Consider the following 22036-nt stretch of genomic DNA (forward strand, 5'->3'; position numbering starts at 1 on the left):
AAAATCAAGTTTTCCCTATCCTTCGGATAGGCAATACGTTCATGATTACTATACAGAATCTACAGCCCCCTTATGAATGGAATGATCAACATCCGCTTCATTTATTGTCTATGGGACTGCTAAAAGCTGTGCTCCGCTATTTACGGTAGTCCCATAGACAGTGGAGCGGAAGGCTGCAGAGTCACAGACTCAAGGTCCAAAAGCCATGATTTCAGAACCGCTGGGGCTTCCAACAGTCATGCTTCAAGCAATCAGCAAGTTATCCGCTTTCCAAAAATTAGTGGATAACTTATTTTTTTCTGAAAAGCCCTTTAAAGGTAATCCAAGGTGAAAACATATACAGTATGTAGTGCATGTATACCAACACCAACTCTAGCCACAGCTAGTAGAAATGAGCAATTAGACCTGGACTGCCCTGGTCCAGAGTCCAGGCAGGGATGCTGAGTCGAGTATGACAGAGACAGAAGTGAAGACCAGTTAACATGGCGCCACCAGATTGGATGTCAGACCAGGGCAACATGAATCAAATTGCTCATATCTAATAAATAGTTCACTATCTTGTCATTATGCTAATACATTAGACTTGACTTTGGCAGTAATTAAGTTGAGTCTTTTTTAAATCTAGCACTAAGTAGGGGCGTACATACCGCCACTCAGAAGCGTAGCTAGGGTTTTGGTTCGGGGGGGTGGCGAAGCTTCCGAGTGGGCCCGTAACCATGTAACTTTCATTACAATTCGGTGACGCGTCCTAATAGTGGAGGAGAACCTCAGCAGATGACCGCGTTATTACTGAAGATAATCTCTATATAACGACCAACATGGCTATTACCACCATATGGTCAGTGGTAGATACCAGTCCTACAGAATATATGAAATCACAGCACAGTCACAGATAATGACTTACCGCTGATGTTCTCTGATGGAATCGTTCATTTTTCCTGTCTTTTCCATCTGGCACAGACAGACATGACAACTTATTCCAGCCAGGACTCGTCTGCAGAGAATACAACCAAGACACATTTCACTTCTCATATTCCAGCCCCATCACCATCTATTCCCAACCTGCAGAAACTCCTCATCCTGCTGATACCCCAATACTGAGCTGCTGCTGCCGTATGCGTCCCTATTACTACACCTGATACCCCAATACTGAGCCGCTGCTGCCGTATGTGTCCTACTCCCTATTACTGCCCCAAATACCCCAATACTGAGCCGCTGCTGCCGTATGTGTCCCTATTACTGCACCTGATACCCCAATACTGAGCCCCTGCTGCCGTATGTGTCCCTATTACTACACCTGATACCCCAATACTGAGCCGCTGCTGCCGTATGTGTCCTACTCCCTATTACTGCCCCAAATACCCCAATACTGAGCCGCTGCTGCCGTATGTGTCCCTATTACTGCACCTGATACCCCAATACTGAGCCGCTGCTGCCGTATGTGTCCCTATTACTACACCTGATACCCCAATACTGAGCCGCTGCTGCCGTATGTGTCCTACTCCCTATTACTGCCCCAAATACCCCAATACTGAGCCGCTGCTGCCGTATGTGTCCCTATTACTGCACCTGATACCCCAATACTGAGCCGCTGCTGCCGTATGTGTCCCTATTACTGCACCTGATACCCCAATACTGAGCCGCTGCTGCCGTATGTGTCCCTATTACTACACCTGATACCCAAATACTGAGCCGCTGCTGCCGTATGTGTCCCTATTACTGCACCTGCTGTGTGGTTCTCTGTGCCTTCTAAATTCTAAAGCACCCCTATATAATATAGTAATGCCGGGTGCAAGTGCCCTAGAAAACAGTGCCCACATTTTGCTCCCTAGAAAGTAATATTGCTATGTGTGCCCCTTTGATAGTCACAGTAACCTGAGATCCCCTATAACAAGAAGTGCCCACTTTACATTTAATAATGTCCTGAGTCTGCCCCCCTGTACAGCTCCCCTGTACAGTATAATGCCCTCACTGTATAGTACCATCCATACAGTATACTGACCCCTTAGTAGCCCCCAAACTGTTTGATGGCTCCAACAGTGTATGATGGCCCCTTCAATGTAATCTCCACACTGTATGATGGCACACTAGATGGCCTCTATATAGCATAATGCACCAGATCATCCTAAATATAGTATAATGCACTCCCCATAGGTCTCCATATAGTATAATGCACTCCCCATAGGACTCCATATAGTATAATGCACTGCTCATAGGACTCCATATAGTATAATGCACTCCCCAAAGGACTCCATATAGTATAATGCACTCCCCATAGGCCTACTCTATAGCACATGACAGCACTCCCATAGGCAGACCCTGTAGTATAAGACAGCACCCCATAGGTAGACCCTGTAGTATAAGACAGCACCCCATAGGCAGACCCTGTAGTATAAGGCAGCACCCCATAGGCAGATCCTGAAGTATAAGGCAGCACCCCTATATGCAGATCCTGAAGTATAAGGCAGCCCCCTATAGGCAGATCCTGAAGTATAAGGCAGCCCCCCCTATAGGCAGATCCTGAAGTATAAGGCAGCCCCCCTATAAGCAGATCCTGAAGTATAAGGCAGCCCCCCCTATAGGCAGATCCTGAAGCATAAGGCAGCCCCCCTATAGGCAGATCCTGAAGTATAAGACAGCCCCCTATAGGCAGATCCTTAAGTTTAAGGCAGCACCCTTATAGGCAGATCCTGAAGTATAAGGCAGCCCCCATAACAAAAACAATAAGGGGCAGGAAGGAAGGGGCATACTACCCATAGAGGGAGCGTATGCAGTCACTATGAAACAACTGAGTCAAGATTATGGGTGGGAGTGAGAGGGACCCAGTGTCATACAGCATCAGGCTCATCTCACTCCCTCTTGTAATCATGCGACTACACAGAGCCGGTGAGAGAGCGTTACAGGCCATTCAGGACTTTATATGTGACATGGCTCCACTACGGCTGTCACGTCTGGCTCCACCAACCCAGGATCCAGGGAAATGTCCACGACCCTCTACTGGGGCCAATCAGGACCGAGCCTGTACTGAAGACGTATCCTGAAGTTTTAGTGACAGCAGACCTGCATCCCCTAAATCGGCATCAAGGTCCAGTTGCGCCGCAGCTATCAAGTGCTGGCGGTGCCAGGGCCCCAGACATGTGGCTGCCAACTGCCGCCTGACAGCTGAACCCATGGACTGCGGGTATACTCGTCGTGTGCATATGTACGCCCAGCCAGTTTGCACCCCACTATAGGCCCTGCCGGCAGCGAACCCCAACTGTGTCAGGTCCTCATCAACAGGTACCAAACAGACGCTCTCTTGGACTCGGGGAGCTTAGTGACTCTGGTTCATGGGTCCCTTGTTGCCGGGGACAACCCCAATGGATGAAAAGTGGGGGTGGTAAGCATACATGGGGAACTCCGAGAGTACCCGATAGGCTTCCCCAACGTAACCACGGAGGTTACGTTTTCTACGCCGTGTGGAGAAATAAGACGTGTGGTGAGCATGATAAAGACTCTTTGGTATGGGACTGTGTTGGGAAGAAACATGCCCCTGTTCTGGTCCCTGTGAGAGACCAGGGTTAACCCTCCCAAGGTAAATGCTATTCCGGGTGTGGAACCCAAAGATCCCGAGTCAGGGATACCTGCCGTAGGGGTCGCCAACATAGGAATAGAGTGTAACCCCGATAGTCTTCCCCAAGAGGTATTGGAGTTGAGGAGACCCCACCGAGAGCAGGAAGTGTTCCCTGGTAAGTTCGGAAGAGCTTTGCTTCAGGATCCCACCCAAGCCCAGGCACGAGAAAGGGTGATTGAAATTAATGGAGTAGCTCAGCAACCAGGTGCTGAGACAATTTTTTCCTGCATGGTTAGCCACCAGGAGTTGTTATACCGGGTGGATAAAGTCCAGGATGATGTGGTAGAACAGCTGGTGGTGCCCCAATCCTACCATCAGGCGGTGATCGACATGGTTCACACCCACATGCTAGGAGGGCACTTGGGGACCAAAAAGACACAGGAGCGCATTCTGCAGTGTTTTTTTTGGCCTGGGGTCTACGCAGAGGTCCAGAGGTACTGTGACATGTGTCCAGAGTGCCAACTATCCTTACCCATCGCGAACTACCAGAGACGGTTGGTACCTCTGCCCATCATAGAGGTACCATTTGAACGGATAGCAATGGATCTGGTAGGCCCTATAGCGAAATCAGCCCGTGGCCATCAACATATTTTGGTCATAGTGGACTACGCCACACAGTACCCAGGGGAGATACCTCTCCACCACACACCGGCCAAGCTAATAGCCCGCGAGCTACTTGCCATGTTTTGCCGCCTTGGGCTACCAAAGGAGATCCTTACAGATCAAGGGACTCATTTTATAATCCAAGGGGACCAGGTAGCTATGCAAGTTGCTTCGGTTAAACAGTTACATATGTCTGTGTACCACCCACAAACTGACGGGTTGGTGGAGAGATTTAACAAGACCCTCAAATCCAAGCTAAAAAAGGTGGTCGCCAAGGATGTGAGAGATTGGAACATGTTACTGCCCTATCTAATGTCCACTATCCTCGGGACTGCTGGATGTAGCCAAGGAGACATTGGAACAGGAGCCCACTCCGCATAAGAGTGTCATCGAGCATGTGGCAAACATGCAGGACCGGATTGCAGCAGTACAGCCCATAGCAAAGGAGCATCTGATGGATGTCCAGGACGCACAGACCCGCATGTATAATAAAAGAGATACGGTCAGGACCTTTAACCCCTTGCTGCCATCGGACGAAATAGTATGTCCGATGGCAGTATTCCCCGCCTTGATGTGAGCTCCGGCGGTGAGCCTGCATCAAAGGCGGGACAAGTCAGCTGTTTTGAACAGCTGATATGTGCCTGCAATAGGCATGAGTGGAATCGTGATCCACCCGCGCCTATTAACTAGTTAAATGCCGCTGTCAAACTCTGAGAGCGGCATTTAACAAGCACTTCCGACCATCCGGTTGGAAATGCACGTAACAGTGACCCCCGTCACATAATCGGGGCTCATCGGTGCGTTGGCATGACAACCAGAGCTCTATGGTTGTTGATGCGGATTGCTATGAGCGCCATCCTGTGGTCAGCGCTCATAGCAAGTTTGTAATTCTGCTACATAGAGGCGATCTGAGCATCGCCTCTATGTAGCAGAGCCGATCAAGTTGTGGCAGCTTCTAGCCTCCCATGGAGGCTATTAAAGCATGCCAAAAGTAAAAAAAAATGTTTTAAAAAATATGAAAAACATAAAAAAAAATATAAAAGTTCCAATCACCCTCCTTTCGCCTCATTCAAAATAAAACAATAAAAAAAATCAAACCTACACATATTTGGTATGGCCGAGTTCAGAATCACCCAATCTATCAATAAAAAAAGGATCAATCTGATCGCTAAACCTCGACATTGCATTAAAATACAATAACGAGCGATCAAAAGAACGTATCTGCACCACAACGGTATCATTAAAAATGTCAGCACGGCATGCACAAATTAAGCCCTCACCCAACCCCAGATCATGAAAAATGGAGACGCTATGAGTATCGGAACATTGCGCAATTTTTATTTTTTAGCAAAGTTTGGAATTTTTTTTCACCACTTAGATAAAAAAGAACCTAAACATGCTTGGTGTCTTTGAACTCATAGTGACCTAGAGAATCATAATGGCAGGTCAGTTTTAGCATTTAGTTAACCTAGTTTAAGAGCCAAACAAAAAACAAGTGTGGCATTGCACTTTTTTTGCAATTTCACCGCACTTTGAATTTTTTTCCCATTTTCTAGTAGACGACATAGTAAAACCAATGGTGCCATTTAAAAGTACAACTCATCCTGCAAAAAATAAGCCCTCACATGGCCATATTGATTGAAAAATAAAAAAGTTATGGCTCTGGGAAGGAGGGGAGTGAAAAACGAAAATGCAAAACTGAAAACCTCCATGGGTTAAGGGGGTTAAAGAAAAGGACTGGGCGTTGGTATTAGTGCCCACCACAGAGAGTAAGCTCATGGCCAAGTGGCAAAGGCCATATGAGATACAGGGGAAGGTGGGAGAAGTAAATTATAGAGTTTACCAGCCCATGAAAAGAAAATCCGAACAGTTATATCACGTCAACCTGTTGAAATCTTGGAAGGACCAGGAACGTTTGGTCAGGTGGCGACCCCGGTTGTACAAACAGAGAACCCTCTGTCACCGGCCAAGAGAGAGGTAAAAATAGGAGACACTCTCTCAAAACAGTAGCGTCGAGAAGACTGGAAATTAGCCTAAGAGAATGCTGACATTATTCTCGGAATTACCTGGTTGTACCTCCGTCATCCAGCATCACATTGTCACCGAGCCTCATGTAAGGGTACGAATGAAACTATACCGGGTGCCCGAGGCCCGGTGACAAGCAATCGCAAGTGAGGTAAGACAAATGCTCCAGCTGGGAATAGTTGAGGAATCCCGGAGTGACTGGGATAGCCCCATTGTGCTAATCCCGAAGCCGGATGGATCATTACGGTTCTGTAATGACTGCCATAAATTGAATGAGGCGTCTAAGTTCGACCTTTATCCAATACCCCGGGTGGACGAGCTGATCGAGTGACTGGGTCAGGCCCAGTATTTTACCATGCTCGATCATTCCATACCCACTTGTCTCAGGTACGAGCGGTAGTAGATTCACTCAGAGCCACGGGCTTGACAGTGAATCCCAAGAAATGTTTGATAGGGCTCGAGGAAGCCCAGTACATGGGTTACGTGATCAGCCATGGGGTTATCAAACCCAAAATAAATAAAATCGAGGTCATTCAGAACAGGCCCCGAACGGTTACCACCAAACAGGTGAGAGCATTTCTTGGAAACATTGGGTATTACCAGAGGTTTATCAAATTTTTCGGGGAGAACAACACCGCTTACAGATCTCCTCAAGGGAAAGAAGTCAGTCATGGTTCGGTGGAACCCCAAGGTGGAGGAAGCGTATCAATCCATGAAGGTGGCACGTGCGGACAGCCCATCCTCATTAGCCCCAACTTTCAGAAACGCTTCATTGTGCAGACAGATGCCTCTAATGTGTGCCTAGGAGCGGTCCTGTCACAGGAGGTGTCACATAGAGAGGAGCATCCTGTCACCTACCTAAGTTGGAAACTCACCCCGGCCAAAAAAAATTATAGCGTAGGGGAGAAGGAGTGCCTGGCTATTAAGTGGGCCTTGGAGACCCTATACTTTTATTTGCTCAGTCGACCGTTTCTCTTGGTGACAGATCATTCGCCCTTAGGCTGGATGAGGAATGCCAAGGAGAGGAATGCTCAGGTCACCCGATGGTTCCTGTCTTTGCAAAATTTCAATTTTACCATGGAACATCAGGTGGGGAAGTAACCCTGTATGATTACAAATGTTCAAACCCGCAAGTTTGAACAGGGGGGTATGTGAGGCAGTGACCGGTGTAATATGTGAGGGTCGCTATGTGTCCCCCAGGATAAAATTTTGCATTTCCGTGCGGTCACCGCACACGTCAAATCGCCGCATGTGGACGCATCCGCATACAACACACGTCCCTGTGTACCCAATGTTAAAGATAGGTACTCGGGCAATGAAGGACGCATGGAGAAGTAGACGGAGCATAGGCGGGGCTTCAGGGAGGAAGTACGCTGCCATCCGCAGCCCTCCCGACCACAAATGTGAAGCTAGCCTAAGTGTAGGAATGTAGCAAAAATAACAAGATTACATGGAAAACAACTTTATAATGGACATAGAATCATAGAATGTTAGAGTTGGAAGGGACCTCCAGGGTCATCATGTCCAACCCCCTGCTCAATACAAGATTCATTAAACCATATCAGACAGATGTCTGTCCAGCCTCTGTTTGAAGACTTCCACTGAAGGAGAGCTCATCACATTTTGTGGGAGCCTGTTCCACTCATTGATTACCCTCACTGTCAAAAAGTTTTTTCTAATATCTAATCTGTGCCTTCTCCCTTTCAGTTTCATTCAATTGCTTCTCATGTTTCCATGCTCAAATGAAAATAAAGATAATCCCTCTACACTGTGACATGCCTTCATATATTTGTAGACATCTATTAAGTCTCCTCTTAGTATGCTTTTCTGCAAGCTAAACATTCCCAGATCCTTTAACCGTTCCTCGTAGGACATACTTTGCAGTCCACTAACCATCCTGTTAGCTCTTCTCTGAACAGGCTCCAGTTTTTCAATGTCTTTTTTTAAAATGTGGTGCCCAGAAAAGGACACAGTACTCCATGTGAGGCCTGAGCATGGAGGCGTAGAGGGGAATAATTACTTCACGTGATCTAGAAGCTATTCTTCTCTGAATACATCCTAGAACTGTTTGCTTTTTTTTGCTGCTGCATCACACTGTTTGACACGTGCAGTCTGTGATCTCTTAGTACACCCAAGTCTTTTTCACACGTGCTGTTGCTTAGTTCTGTTCCTCCCATTCTATAGATGTAATTTTCATTTTTCTTCCCCAGATATAGAAACTTGCATTTCTCCCTGTTAAATACCATTCTATTAGTCGCTGCCCATTGTTCACACTTATCTAGATTCTTCTGCATCCTGTCTTCTCTAGTGTTAAGGTACCGTCACACTTAGCGACGCTGCAGCGATACCGACAACGATCCGGATCGCTGCAGCGTCGCTGTTTGGTCGCTGGAGAGCTGTCACACAGACAGCTCTCCAGCGACCAATGATCCCGAGGTCCCCGGTAACCAGGGTAAACATCGGGTAACTAAGCGCAGGGCCGCGCTTAGTAACCCGATGTTTACCCTGGTTACCAGCGTAAAAAAACAAACAGTACATACTTACATTCAGCTGTCTGTCCCTTGCCGTCTGGTTCCTGCACTGACTGCTGGCCGTAAAGTGAAAGTGAAAGCACAGCACAGCGGTGAGTCACACAGCGGTGACTCACCGCTGTGGCTGTGCTCTGCTTTCACTTTACGGCCAGCAGTCAGTGCAGGAACCAGACTGCAAGGGACAGACAGCTGAATGTAAGTATGTACTGTTTGTTTTTTTACGCTGGTAACCAGGGTAAACATCGGGTTACTAAGCGCGGCCCTGCGCCTAGTTACCCGATGTTTACCCTGGTTACCAGTGAAGACATCGCTGAATCGGTGTCACACACGCCGATTCAGCGATGTCTACGGGGAGTCCAGCGACGAAATAAAGTTCTGGACTTTCTTCCCCGACCAGCGATCTCCCAGCAGGGGCCTGATCGCTGCTGCCTGTCACACTGGACGATATCGCTAGCGAGGACGCTGCAACGTCACGGATCGCTAGCGATATCGTCTAGTGTGACAGTACCTTTAGCTATCACTGCTAGCTTTGCATAATCTGCAAAATTGATTAGTTTATCTTCAGTTCCCTTATCTAGATCATTTATAAAAATGTTAAACACTGGGGCCAGGACAGAGCATTGTGGTACCCCACTTGAAACACTTTCCAATTGGATGTGCAACCATTTATTACCACTCTTTGAGTACGATCAGTCAGTTATGAATCCACCTAACTGTAGCCTTGTCAATCCCATACTTGGTCATTTTTTTCAATAAGGTGAGTATGAGATAATTTATCAAATTCTTTGCTGAAGTCGAGATATACATGTTCTTGTGAGATTGGCTGTACACAACCTGCGTCCTGGTCCCACATTAGGCGCGCGTTGCAATTCTGTGCTGCCTCCAATCATATGAATAGATGCTTGTCTGACATGAGAACTGTATGTGAGGAGCCACACACAGAAAAGTAGTAGCCGGCAGCAGAGAAGCAGAGACTGGCAAGGACTGACAAAGCAGTAATGAAACGTGCGTTAGGTCTTTTGTTGGGTGAGCTTATTACCTTTATGCACTTAGGTATTTAAACCCATGATTTGTACTTCCATATTATTTTTCACTCCTTACTTACAGGGAAATTTCTATCTTTGTGCCCTACATTAAAGGGTAAAAATTCCTCCATTGGCAAACTAATTAAGTACACAGATGTATGTACATATACGTATATATTGTTGAATTATTCCATGAACATGTATGTCGCTGTATGTCCTTCTATATACTATACATTACAATATTATATATATATATATATATATATATATATACACACACACACACACACATATATACAGTATATATATATATATATATACACACACACACATGCACACATATATACAGTGGGTACGGAAAGTATTCAGAGCCCTTTACATTTTTCACTCTTTGTTTCATTGCAGCCATTTGGTAAATTAAAAAAAGTTCATTTTTTTCTCATTAATGTACACTCTTGCACCCCATCTTGACTGAAAAAAAACAGAAATGTAGAGATTTTTGCAAATTTATTAAAAAAGAAAAATTGAAATATCACATGGTCATAAGTATTCAGACCCTTTGTTCAGCATTGAGTAGAAGCACCCTTTTGAGCTAGTACAGCCATGAGTCATCTTGGGAATGATGCAGCAAGTTTTTCACACCTGGATTTGGGAATCCTCTGCCATTCTTCCTTGCAGAGCCTCTCCAGTTCCGTCAGGTTGGATGGTGAATGTTGGTGGATAGCCATTTTCAGGTTTCTCCAGAGATGCTCAATTGGGTTTTGGTCAGGGCTCTGGCTGGGTCAGTCAATAATGGTCACAGAATTGTTCTGAAGCCACTCCTTTGTTATTTTAGCTGTGTCCTTAGGGGTCATTGTCTTGTTGGAAGGTGAACCTTCGGCCAAGTTTGAGGTCCAGAGCACTCTGGAAGAGGTTTTCATCCAGGATAGCTCTGTACTTGGCCACATTCATGTTTCCTTCAATGGCAACCAGTCGTCTTGTCCCTGCAGCTGAAAAACACCCCCATAGCATGATGCTGCCACCACGTTTCACTGTTGGGATTTTATTGAGCAGGTGATGAGCAGTTCCTGGTTTTCTCCACACATGCAGCTTAGAATTATTACCAAAAAGGTCTATCTTCATCTCATCAGACCAGAGAATCTTATTTCTCATAGTCTGGGAGTCCTTCATGTGTTTTTTTAGCAAACTCTATGCGGGCTTCCGTCAGGCCACTCTGCTATAAAGGCCCGACCTGTGGAGGACTGCAGTGATAGTTGACTTTGTGGAACTTACTCCCATCTCCATACTGCATCTCTGAAGCTCAACCATAGTGATATTGGGGTTCTTCTTTACCTCTCTCACCAAGGCTCTTCTCCCACGATTGCTCAGTTCGGCCGGACGCCCAGGTCTAGGAATACTTCTGGTGGTCCCAAACTTCTTTCATTTAAGGATTATGGAGGCCACTGTGATCTTAGGAACCTTTAGTATTGCAGAAATTCGTTTGTAACCTTGGCCAGATCTGTGCCTTACCACAATTCTGTCTGAGCTCCTTGGCCAGTTCCTTTGATCTCATGAGTCTCATTTTGTCCGACATGTACTGTGAGCTGTGAAGTCTTAGGCTCCGTTCACATTGGCGTTCCGCCAATGTGCGTCGCTGTTGCGCCGGCGACGCAGCGGCGACGCGCCCCTATGTTTAACATAGGGGACGCGTGCGTTTTTAGGGTGGCGTTTTTCGACACTTGCGTCGTTTCCGACGCTAGCGTCGGACGCAAGAAAATGCAACAAGTTGCATTTTCTGTGCGTCCGATTTTGGTCAAAAAATGACGCACGCGTCGCAAAACGCGCGTTTTTTCGTGCGTCGCGTCGCCGACGCAGGGCGGCGCAACGCTAGTGTGAACGTAGCCTTATATAGACAGCTGTGTACCTTTCCAAATCAAGTCCTATCAGTTTAATTAAACACAGCTGGAGTCCAATGAAGGAGTAGAACCAACTCATGGAGGATCATAAGGAAATGGACAGCATGTGACTTAAATATAAGTGTCTGAGCAAAGGATCTGATTGCTTATGACCATGTGATATTTCAGTTTTTCTCTTTTAAAAAAATATGCAAAAATTTCTACATTTCTGTTTTTTTCAGTCACCATGGGGTACATTAATGAGAAAAAAAGAACTTTTTTTAATTTACCAAATTGCTGCAATGAAAAAAAGAGTGAAAAATGTAAAGGGGTCTGAATACTTTCCGTACCCACTGTATATATATATATATATATATATATATATATATATATTTTTTTCCCCGATTAGCTCACCCAAATTTTAGCATTTCATGTCTGTCACTTTGGTGTTTGTCTCTTCACATTGTCTTTTAAGATTTGTTTAAATAAAAAATGTTTTTTTTTATTAATACCTGTGTGTTATTCTGTTCCTGGCACATTTTCTTTTTTTGAATATTCTCATATCTCTGTGCCCTATGGGGACTAAAAAATGTATGTACTAATCCGGGTTACAAAACTCGTCATCCAGAATGCCGATATAGTTGACAGCTATGATGAAAGAGGGAGCGTCAGCTGACACACCCTCCCCCCCCCATTATTCTTCGTTGACATCTGACGTCTCAGCGCAGTGAGTGCAATGACGTCACTACATGGTGTCCGCTACACTGAGATGTGAGGGCGCTTCAGAGCACTTGCTGCAGAGTGCGGAGCAGTGGGGGAATGAGGAGGCGACGTAAGTATTATACATTTTTTTTAAATTGTGCTGGTCATAAAACTGTATGGAGGACTATGTACACTGCAGTATACCATATGGAGGACGATGGATTGCATTATATCATATGAAGGACTATGGAGAATGCAGTACATTGTATTCAAGACTATCGGGTGCATGATAATGCATGGAGGACTATGGGGAGTGCAGTATAATGTATGGAGGACTATGAACAGAGTAGTATACTGTATGGAAACTATGGTAAATGCATTATACTGTATGGAGGATGATGGGAAAAGCAATAGTATGAAGGACTACAGGGAGTGCACTACACTGTTTGGATGACTATGGAGAGTACATTATACTATTTGGAGGCCTATGGGGAGAGCAGTATAGTGTATGAAGGACAATGGGAAGTGCAGCATACTGAATGGAGGACTATGGGATGTATCATGCTATATGGAAGGCAAAGTGAGGTCCAGTGTACTATATGGAAGGCTATGTGGGAGCCATTATATTTGGAGGGCTTTGTGGAATCCTTTCTACCTTATGGAGGGCTATGTGGGGGCAATTATACTGTATGAAAGCAGTTATACAGTGTGAAGGTTTATGGGAGGGTCCATTATATTGTGTTGAGGGTTGTGTCAGGGGGATTGTACATTGTAGGGACATTGTAGGGACATTTGTGAGGGTTGTCATAAAATGTGGGAGCCATTATACAGCATGGGAGCTAATGTGTGGGGCCAGTTTGGGGTTTACTGTTGGGGCCATTATACAGTTTGAGGGCTAGTATGGAGACTACTATGGCAGCCATTATACAGTGTGGGGCCATTATACAGTGTGGGTTCTACTGTGGGGGCCATTATACAGTGTATGATCTACTGTTGGGGCCATTATACAGTTTGATGGCTAGTATGGGGACTACTGTGGAAGCCATTATACAGTGTGGGGCCATTATACAGTGTGGGTTGTACTGTGGGGGCCATTATACAGTTTGAGGGCGAGTGTGGGAACTACTGTGGATGCCATTATACAGTGTGAGGGCTTCTGTGGGGTTATCATACTGTTTTTTGGGGTAGCAGTGGGGACATCATACTATGTATAGAGGAGCTGTGGGAGTATCATATGGTGTATAGAGGAGCTGTGGGTTCATTATACTGCATATGGTGGAGCTGTGGGCCCACCATACTGTGTATAGAGAAGCTAAACACTGGGTCACTCAGTCGACATAATTAAATGTTAAGAGGACACTTAAGAAGCATTATTGTTATAGGGGGACTCAGTATTGTGGTCGTCAAAGGGGCAAAATGTGGACACTGTTTTCTATGGCATTAATATTTTCTAAGGGGCAATTTTACCATCTAGAGGGCACAGCAGCGTGCAGTGTTATGTAGGGCACTAAGAGAAGCGCCGCTATTGTGCCTCACAGCGGGTGCAGTAATAGGGACACCTATGGCAGCAGTGGCTCAGTATTGGGGTATCAGCAGTATGAGTTTGTGCAGGTTGAGGATAGATGGACCCGGTGCTGGAAATGTGAGAAGTCGTATGTGTCTTTGTTGTAATCTCTGCACACAAGTCACGGCTGGAAGAAGTAGTCATGTCAGGCTAGGCCAGAAGGAAAAGATGGGGAAAAATGGACGACTCCATCATAAAGAACGTCAGCTGTAAGCTACTATATACAGTGCCTACAAGTAGTATTCAACCCCCTGCAGATTTAGCAGGTTTACACATTTGGAATTAACTTGGCATTGTGACATTTGGACTGTAGATCAACCTGGAAGTGTGAAATGCACTGCAGCAAAAAAGAATGTTATTTCTTTGTTTATTTTTTTTTTAATTGTGAAAAGTCTTTTCAGAGGGTCATTTATTATTCAACCCCTCAACCCACCAGAATTCTGTTTGGTTCCCCTAAAGTATTAAGAAGTAGTTCAGGCACAAAGAACAATGAGCTTCACATGTTTGGATTAATTATCTCTTTTTCCAGCCTTTTCTGACTATTTAAGACCCTCCCCAAACTTGTGAACAGCACTCATACATGGTCAACATGGGAAAGACAAAGGAGCATTCCAAGGCCAACAGAGACAAGATCGTGGAGGGTCACAAGGCTGGCAAGGGGTACAAAACCCTTTCCAAGGAGTTGGGCCTACCTGTCTCCACTGTTGGGAGCATCATCCGGAAGTGGAAGGCTTATGGAACTACTGTTAGCCTTCCACGGCCTGGACAGCCTTTGAAAGTTTCCTCCCGTGCCGAGGCCAGGCTTGTCCGGAGAGTCAAGGCTAACCCAAGGACAACAAGGAAGGAGCTCCGGGAAGATCTCATGGCAGTGGGGACATTGGTTTCAGTCAATACCATAAGTAACATACTTCACCGCAATGGTCTCCGTTCCAGACGAGCCCGTAAGGTACCTTTACTTTCAAAGCGTCATGTCAAGGCTCGTCTACAGTTTGCTCATGATCACTTGGAGGACTCTGAGACTGACTGGTTCAAGGTTCTCTGATCTGATGAGACCAAGATCGAGATCTTTGGTGCCAACCACACACGTGATGTTTGGAGACTGGATGGCACTGCATACGACCCCAAGAATACCTTCCCTACAGTCAAGCATGGTGGTGGCAGCATCATGCTGTGGGGCTGTTTCTCAGCCAAGGGACCTGGCCATCTGGTCCGCATCCATGGGAAGATGGATAGCACGGCCTACCTGGAGATTTTGGCCAAGAACCTCCGCTCCTCTATCAAGGATCTTAAGATGGGTCGTCATTTCATCTTCCAACAAGACAACGACCCAAAGCACACAGCCAAGAAAACCAAGGCCTGGTTCAAGAGGCAAAAAATCAAGGTGTTGCAGTGGCCTAGTCAGTCTCCTGACCTTAACCCAATTGAAAACTTGTGGAAGGAGCTCAAGATTAAAGTCCACATGAGACACCCAAAGAACCTAGATAACTTGGAGAAGATCTGCATGGAGGAGTGGGCCAAGATAACTCTAGAGACCTGTGCCGGTCTGATCAGGTCGTATAAAAGACGATTATTAGCTGTAATTGCAAACAAAGGTTATTCCACAAAATATTAAACCTAGGGGTTGAATAATAATTGACCCACACTTTTATGTTTAAAATTTATAAAAATTTAACTGAGCAACAAAACTTTTTGGTTTGTAAGATTTATGCATCTGTTAATAAATCCTGCTCTTGTTTGAAGTTTGAAGGCTCTAACTTATTTGCATCTTATTAAACCTGCTAAATCTGCAGGGGGGTGAATACTACTTGTAGGCACTGTATAACTGTACTGTAATCACTTGTATGTTCTGCAGGATTGGTATCTATCACTATATGGCAGTAATATCAGTGTGCCATCATAGTTGTAATCAGAGTTACCGGTTAGGGGCCCACTCAGATGTTTTGCCCTTACATCCCTCTAAGCTGAAGTCGTAGCTACGCCTCTATTTAAAATAACATGAAAACAAAACAGTACTCTGTGCACTAATGGAGCTTTTCCCATTAAAATCAGTCAGAAAGTTATTTAAGAGTATTTGGTGCAATTTTTTTATGTGGATTTCTATTTCTAAATCCTCATCAAATACCTGTGAAAGCATTATTAGAATGCAGATTGGTGGAGTTAAGAATCCTATAAGTAGAAAATGTACCTTTATTGTATATACTTTCAATATGATAAAAATGTCACAGAAGGTAATATTCCTTTAACTTTAAATGCGGCCCCGGATTGATTCAGTATGTCAATGTGGCCCTTGGACCAAAAAAGGTTGTGCACCCCTGAGCTATATACATTAAATAACTTGTTCTGCATTGCCTCTAGAAGTGTTTCTGATCCCTCTGTCCTTACTATTCCCCTTCTCTGTTCTCGCATCACAGTACCCTCTTGCACTATGTCTACCCTTCTTCTCTCACTCCCCGCTCCTCCATCCTCCTACCCACACCCCTTCCTTTTCTGTGGTTCTGGGTGTCGCCGCTCCTCTTTGATCTCAGCTTTTTTTGGCATCCTTTTTTTTTCTTCAAACCACAAGCAGTGTCTATGGAGCGGGTGAGGGGAGGAGGGAAAATGAGAGGGTAAACAGAGGCCCATATCTTTAGTAGAGGGCAACAGAATGATTAATGTAAATGAGAAGTCTTTGATGAAGATTCTATTGCAGAAATACATTTGGGTGAAGCCAAAAAATGTGGACAGAACGAGTACTTTCACTCACAGAGCATAAAGTGCCTTTTACGGGCTAATACCTAAAGAATCTGATGCTATAAAATTTAGACTAAAAGGCAATCCACTAACATTATCAGAAATTTCAGTCTGAGCTACCGCACAGGAACCAACGGGGGACATTAAAGGGAATCTGTCAGCCAAAAAGGCTTTTTAACCTGCAGCAATATTAGTAATCTATACAGTATTAAACATGTTTGGCAATCTAAGTAGAAGAGCGGCTACAGGTAAAAATGAAGTTTGATTCTCCCTGTAGCAGGTCAAAGGGGCGGTGCAGTGGACGGTAACGGTCAGCGCTCACTACACAATGTTGTAGTCACGCCTACTGTACCTTGACCGATAGCACTCTCTGCAACGTATGTGTGGGGTGCAGGAGGAATGGTTACTATGTAGTAAATCTGACAGGGAGAAGGACTTGGGGATCCTAGTTAATGATAAACTTACCTGGAGCAGCCAGTGCCAGGCAGCAGCTGCCAAGGCAAACAGGATCATGGGGTGCATTAAAAGAGGTCTGGATACACATGATGAGAGCATTATACTGCCTCTGTACAAATCCCTAGTTAGACCGCACATGGAGTACTGTGTCCAGTTTTGGGCACCGGTGCTCAGGAAGGATATAATGGAACTAGAGAGAGTACAAAGGAGGGCAACAAAATTAATAAAGGGGATTGGAGAACTACAAAACCCAGATAGATTAGCGAAATTAGGATTATATATTCTAGAAAAAAGATGACTAAGGGGCGATCTAATAACCATGTATAAGTACTGTATATAAGGGGACAATACAAATATCTCGCTGAGGATCTGTTTATACCAAGGAAGGTGACGGGCACAAGGGGGCATTCTTTGCGTCTGGAGGAGAGAAGGTTTTTCCACCAACATAGAAGAGGATTCTTTACTGTTAGGGCAGTGAGAATCTGGAATTGCTTGCCTGAGGAGGTGGTGATGGCGAACTCAGTCGAGGGGTTCAAGAGAGGCCTGGATGTCTTCCTGGAGCAGAACAATATTGTATCATACAATTATTAGGTTCTGTAGAAGGACGTAGATCTGGGTATTTATTATGATGGAATATAGGCTGAACTGGATGGACAAATGTCTTTTTTCGGCCTTACTAACTATGTTACTATGTTACTAGTGAGCGCTAACTGTTAAGACTATGGATAACCGCGATGGCTGTAACTGATCGGGTGCCAAGAAAATATAACTTCATTATCTCCTTGTCTCCGAGGAAAAACGAATTTATTGTACCTGCAAATTACAACTACCGGTATGTTTGTAGGGAAATACCTTTTTTTAGTTGACAGGATCCTTGTCATTGCCTGTCAGCTGTCAATAAACTTCAACTACAGACTTCAGTCTACTGCCAATTGTCTCTTTGTAATTAATTTTCACATGCAGTCACTTAAGAACCATGGACATGGAGAAATCACGTCTGACAATTCACCAAGATGTGGTCTCTGTTGATTACCAGGTCCCAGAAACCCTTCCTCGAGAGCCTTTTCTACCAGATCTGGATTACTGTTACCTGACATGGTATATGGGACAGTTTAGAAAGTATTGAGCTGATGAATTTAAAGCGCCACCACAAATAGCTGGGTTACCTATATAACACATAGCAGGTGGATAGTATAGAATACCAACAAGGGACTTCTCTCGAAACTCAGATTAGTAATGTGGATGTACCAAGCCACTGCCAGGTCATCTAACCCAATTGATCTACTATAGCAATTACCGTACAATGTTCCAAGTCTAACTAAATAGTAATCACTGTGGGTGAACCCAGCCTTAGATTTGATCCAAACAATTTTAAGTTGGGTCTGTACAAAAATGTTGAGTTTCAAATCAGACCAATGTCCTGAGAATAATTAATGGGGTGAGCATTTGAGCTGGCAATGAACTCCCAGGGATGGTGTGTAATATATGATCGGGATGGAGCACATTGTTCCAAATAACTGCAGCCTTTCTTGGTACCAGACAGTACATGGACTGGAAAAGCCACATTTGTGACTGCTGGTAACCTCAGTAGAAGGCAGGTGACAGAGAGTCTACTTGCACTATGTATTTACTGCACATGATCTAGACTACGCCTGCCAGACTCCTCCACCACATACACAGAACAGCCGCTGTCCCCACATGGCATCCTGATGTTTCCCACTGTTACAAGACTCCAGTCTGCTGCCACTTCATGTCATCACCAGCTCTGAAGACCAGTCCTACATAATCCTTGCGGCTCCTTCACTGCACACACGTGGCATCCTCAGTACTACTTCAAAGCACTTGTATGACATTGTTAACACTCAGTCAATGTTACCACAGCCCAGGCTTACTGCCTCCTCAGTCCTGCACCCATGTCACCTCAATAAAAGACTCAATCTATATCATTACATTTCAAATTAGAGGAAACCTTCTCAATGCTCTTTGCATGTACAAAGCATCCAATGTCCTGTAAATATATGAAAGCAGATCTAAAAGTCTTAGATATTTTCCTTATGAGCAGGTGTCACATAAACAGGACCTGTCACCAAACTGACGTGTCTGTTTTACTAAATACTTGTATTCTCAATGAGATGACAGTGCAGCAATGTTTATCATAGAACTGAATATTTATGAAGAAATAGACAACTGGGTGTTATTCTTCCCATTGTTTAGAAGGCATGTCCCTACAATGTTTGACACAAGCAGCACTGATTGGACAATATTAGAACCTACAGGAACACACCCTCATCTAGTAACATCCAGTTGTCAATTTATTCATAAAATTCTAGGAGGAATAACGGAGAGACAGAAGAATACAACTTTCTCAGAAAGAATGAACCAGGAATTTTTTTTGGGGGGTAGAATATAGATACTTACTAAGGGCTCGCTGACACAAAACAAAAATTGTAGAAGGCTGCGATTTGCAGTTCAAATCAGATAACATGCACCCATTCAAGTCTATGGGTCTATGGGTGCGTGAAAAACACTGGATTGCACCCAGATGACATCCGAGTCCAATTTCCGACTCACACAATGGAGAAGATGGAGAAATTTTGACTCCATCTTCTCACCTGTGCTACGATTCTCTCATCTGAAAGAATCGGATCACACCTGGTCAAACCTCGGATCAGAGTGTCATTACCCTGATCCGATTCATTGGTTTGTTGGTGTACCTCACTATGTAGGTACCGGCATATTGTATAGGATGTATCCCAAGGAGATTTCAGTAAACGTGTGATTAGCAAAGGGGGAATATTCACGAATGGTTATAAACTGGTGATATTGAAATGGTACAATTTGGTGATATTATGATATGTGCATGAAAGTTTGGAGAGTAGTACTCACATACATTCAGGCAGACGATTTCCAGGATACAGCCATAGGATTGGAAGCAAGCAAAACAATCCTATGAATGACAGGCATGTACATAAACATCCCCTCCCTACCACCACAGCCATCAACATCAGTGCTTTAGGATCAGTCACGTGGTTTACCACATTAGTTTAACCTTCTTTGACTTACAAGGGTTTTCTGTCACTTTAAAGCACAGTTTTGTAGAAAGATCAGAACAGAAATTTGTGGAAAAATACAGTAGCTGAACACCAACCATCTAAACCTAGTAACAAGCTATAAGGACATGCCATGGCCACTAGTCTCTAGGAAGCAGAGCATCATTCTATGTATGGATGTGTAGTAGGAGATCAACACCTGAAGAAATAATTTTAGGGTTACATGTGCTTGATATGGCCAGTGCATGTACGTTTCAGTGTCATGTACCAAGCTTTATATATGTGGTATAGAGTGGAACGTAAAGGACGTTTCTGTAGGGGTAAGCACAATATATTAAGAAATCAATTATGTTGCATAAAAGTCTGCAAAGCGTGTCTACTAAAGCAAAGGTCCAGCAACCCTTCTACTGTTCCCTGCAACTACAAAACCCCTGACCATACTTATTAATATACAGTATACCTTACACATCATACTCCCAAAAAATGAAGAATGCGTGCATAAATAACGAAAATCATATAATGAACTACAATCACTAAAGAAGTGCACCATTTTCAGGGACACCCGCCTAGAGCTTTTTTTGGGGATTATGATATGCAGGGATCTAGCACATTTACATCATTTTACAGCACACAAAGCAAGCAAGTGCAACATATTCCTGTAAGGATGTTATACCTTTTTAACATTTTAAACCCATGGAGTACATAGAGATCAATGAAAGTGACAGATGTAGGAAACATCTGTCACAGCTGGACACCAGTTCTGCTCCACTGAGGCACAGGCAAATGACTGACCCACACATAGGAGGGTACCCTCAGACCAAATACTTTACCTGCAGAAGCCACCGCTCAGCAGTCACAGCCATGTTCACAGGCCCATCTGTAACAATGCTCTGATTTGTACTAGTGACAATATTGATACAAAATAATAAGCATGAAGATTACCTATTAGATGACAAACAGTAGAGATGCTACTAAGGATCTTTAATTTGCTTCCTCCTCCTTTAAGTCTTGATTCAGAGTTACTCTTTAGAGACTTTGTGATCCAAGGCAATAGCAGAGAAGGGCAGGTGCTGGCAGAGAAGACGTTACACAGGGTAATATCCAGCTAGAGACATTCCAGAAGATGTTGGCTATGAAAGGAGACAATCCTAGGAGAAGGCAGCACTATAAAAGTCTGGGGCTTGTCTCAATGGGTCCACCTTTGGAGGGCTGAGATGGGTGGGAAGGAGACCTGACCCCCTCTCCAGTTACCAGGACAATAATCATGTAATGTAGACAGAGCAGGAGGTGAGGACTGGAGAAGCTGGAGAACCACTGAGCCTCGCACACGGCACATCTACACACTTACAAGGGAGGAGGAGGAGGGGGCTTTAAATTAACCCTTTGTGACCTCCCCCTCCTGCATGTGTCCTCATTAAGGAGCCGTTAAAGTCATCAGGGTGCAGCTACTTATTGGTCTTTTGCGGGTAAATGGGAAGTAATTTGAGAGGAGATGAAAAGTTTCAAAGGACTGAAGAACTGGAGATGAGATCAGCGAGTCCCACATCCGTCCCGGGGATCAAGGGGAGGAGGGAGAGCTAATGCTGATAGAATGGTAAGGAATGAGGTGCCATGTGATCACAGACCATGGGGTGCTGGAGGAGGGTAAGGGGGTCTCCAGTGACATTTCAGGGCGTGATGTCATCACAAAGACAGAGGTGCTCCTTATAATCACTCTTATGGATAAATACCCCACTTGATCTTACCCCCAGACACTGGGATGCTCCACCTGATCTTACTCCCAGACAATGGGATGCTCCAAATGATCTTACTCCCAGATACTGGGATGCTCCACCTGACCTTACTCCCAGATACTGGGATGCT

At 44.7% G+C, this 22036-nt stretch overlaps 1 protein-coding gene across 3 annotated transcripts in view; it reads right to left on the bottom strand.

Annotated features, from left to right (window-relative positions):
* NOTUM (notum, palmitoleoyl-protein carboxylesterase) overlaps window positions 1-21715 on the bottom strand; it is a 107493-nt gene extending 85778 nt beyond the window's left edge. The window contains exon 1 of one of the 3 annotated variants that reach the window (XM_069752460.1): window positions 21116-21715. The gene's annotated coding sequence lies outside the window, so the exon portion shown is untranslated. Of the gene's footprint in view, window positions 1-20009; window positions 20032-21115 lie in introns of those variants that run through there. The other 2 variants (XM_069752459.1, XM_069752461.1) reach the window with 2 other exon arrangements.
* Window positions 21716-22036: the final 321 nt, after the last annotated feature.

This window comes from Ranitomeya imitator, chromosome 2, assembly GCF_032444005.1.
Source record: "Ranitomeya imitator isolate aRanImi1 chromosome 2, aRanImi1.pri, whole genome shotgun sequence".
Lineage (NCBI taxonomy): Eukaryota > Metazoa > Chordata > Amphibia > Anura > Dendrobatidae > Ranitomeya > Ranitomeya imitator.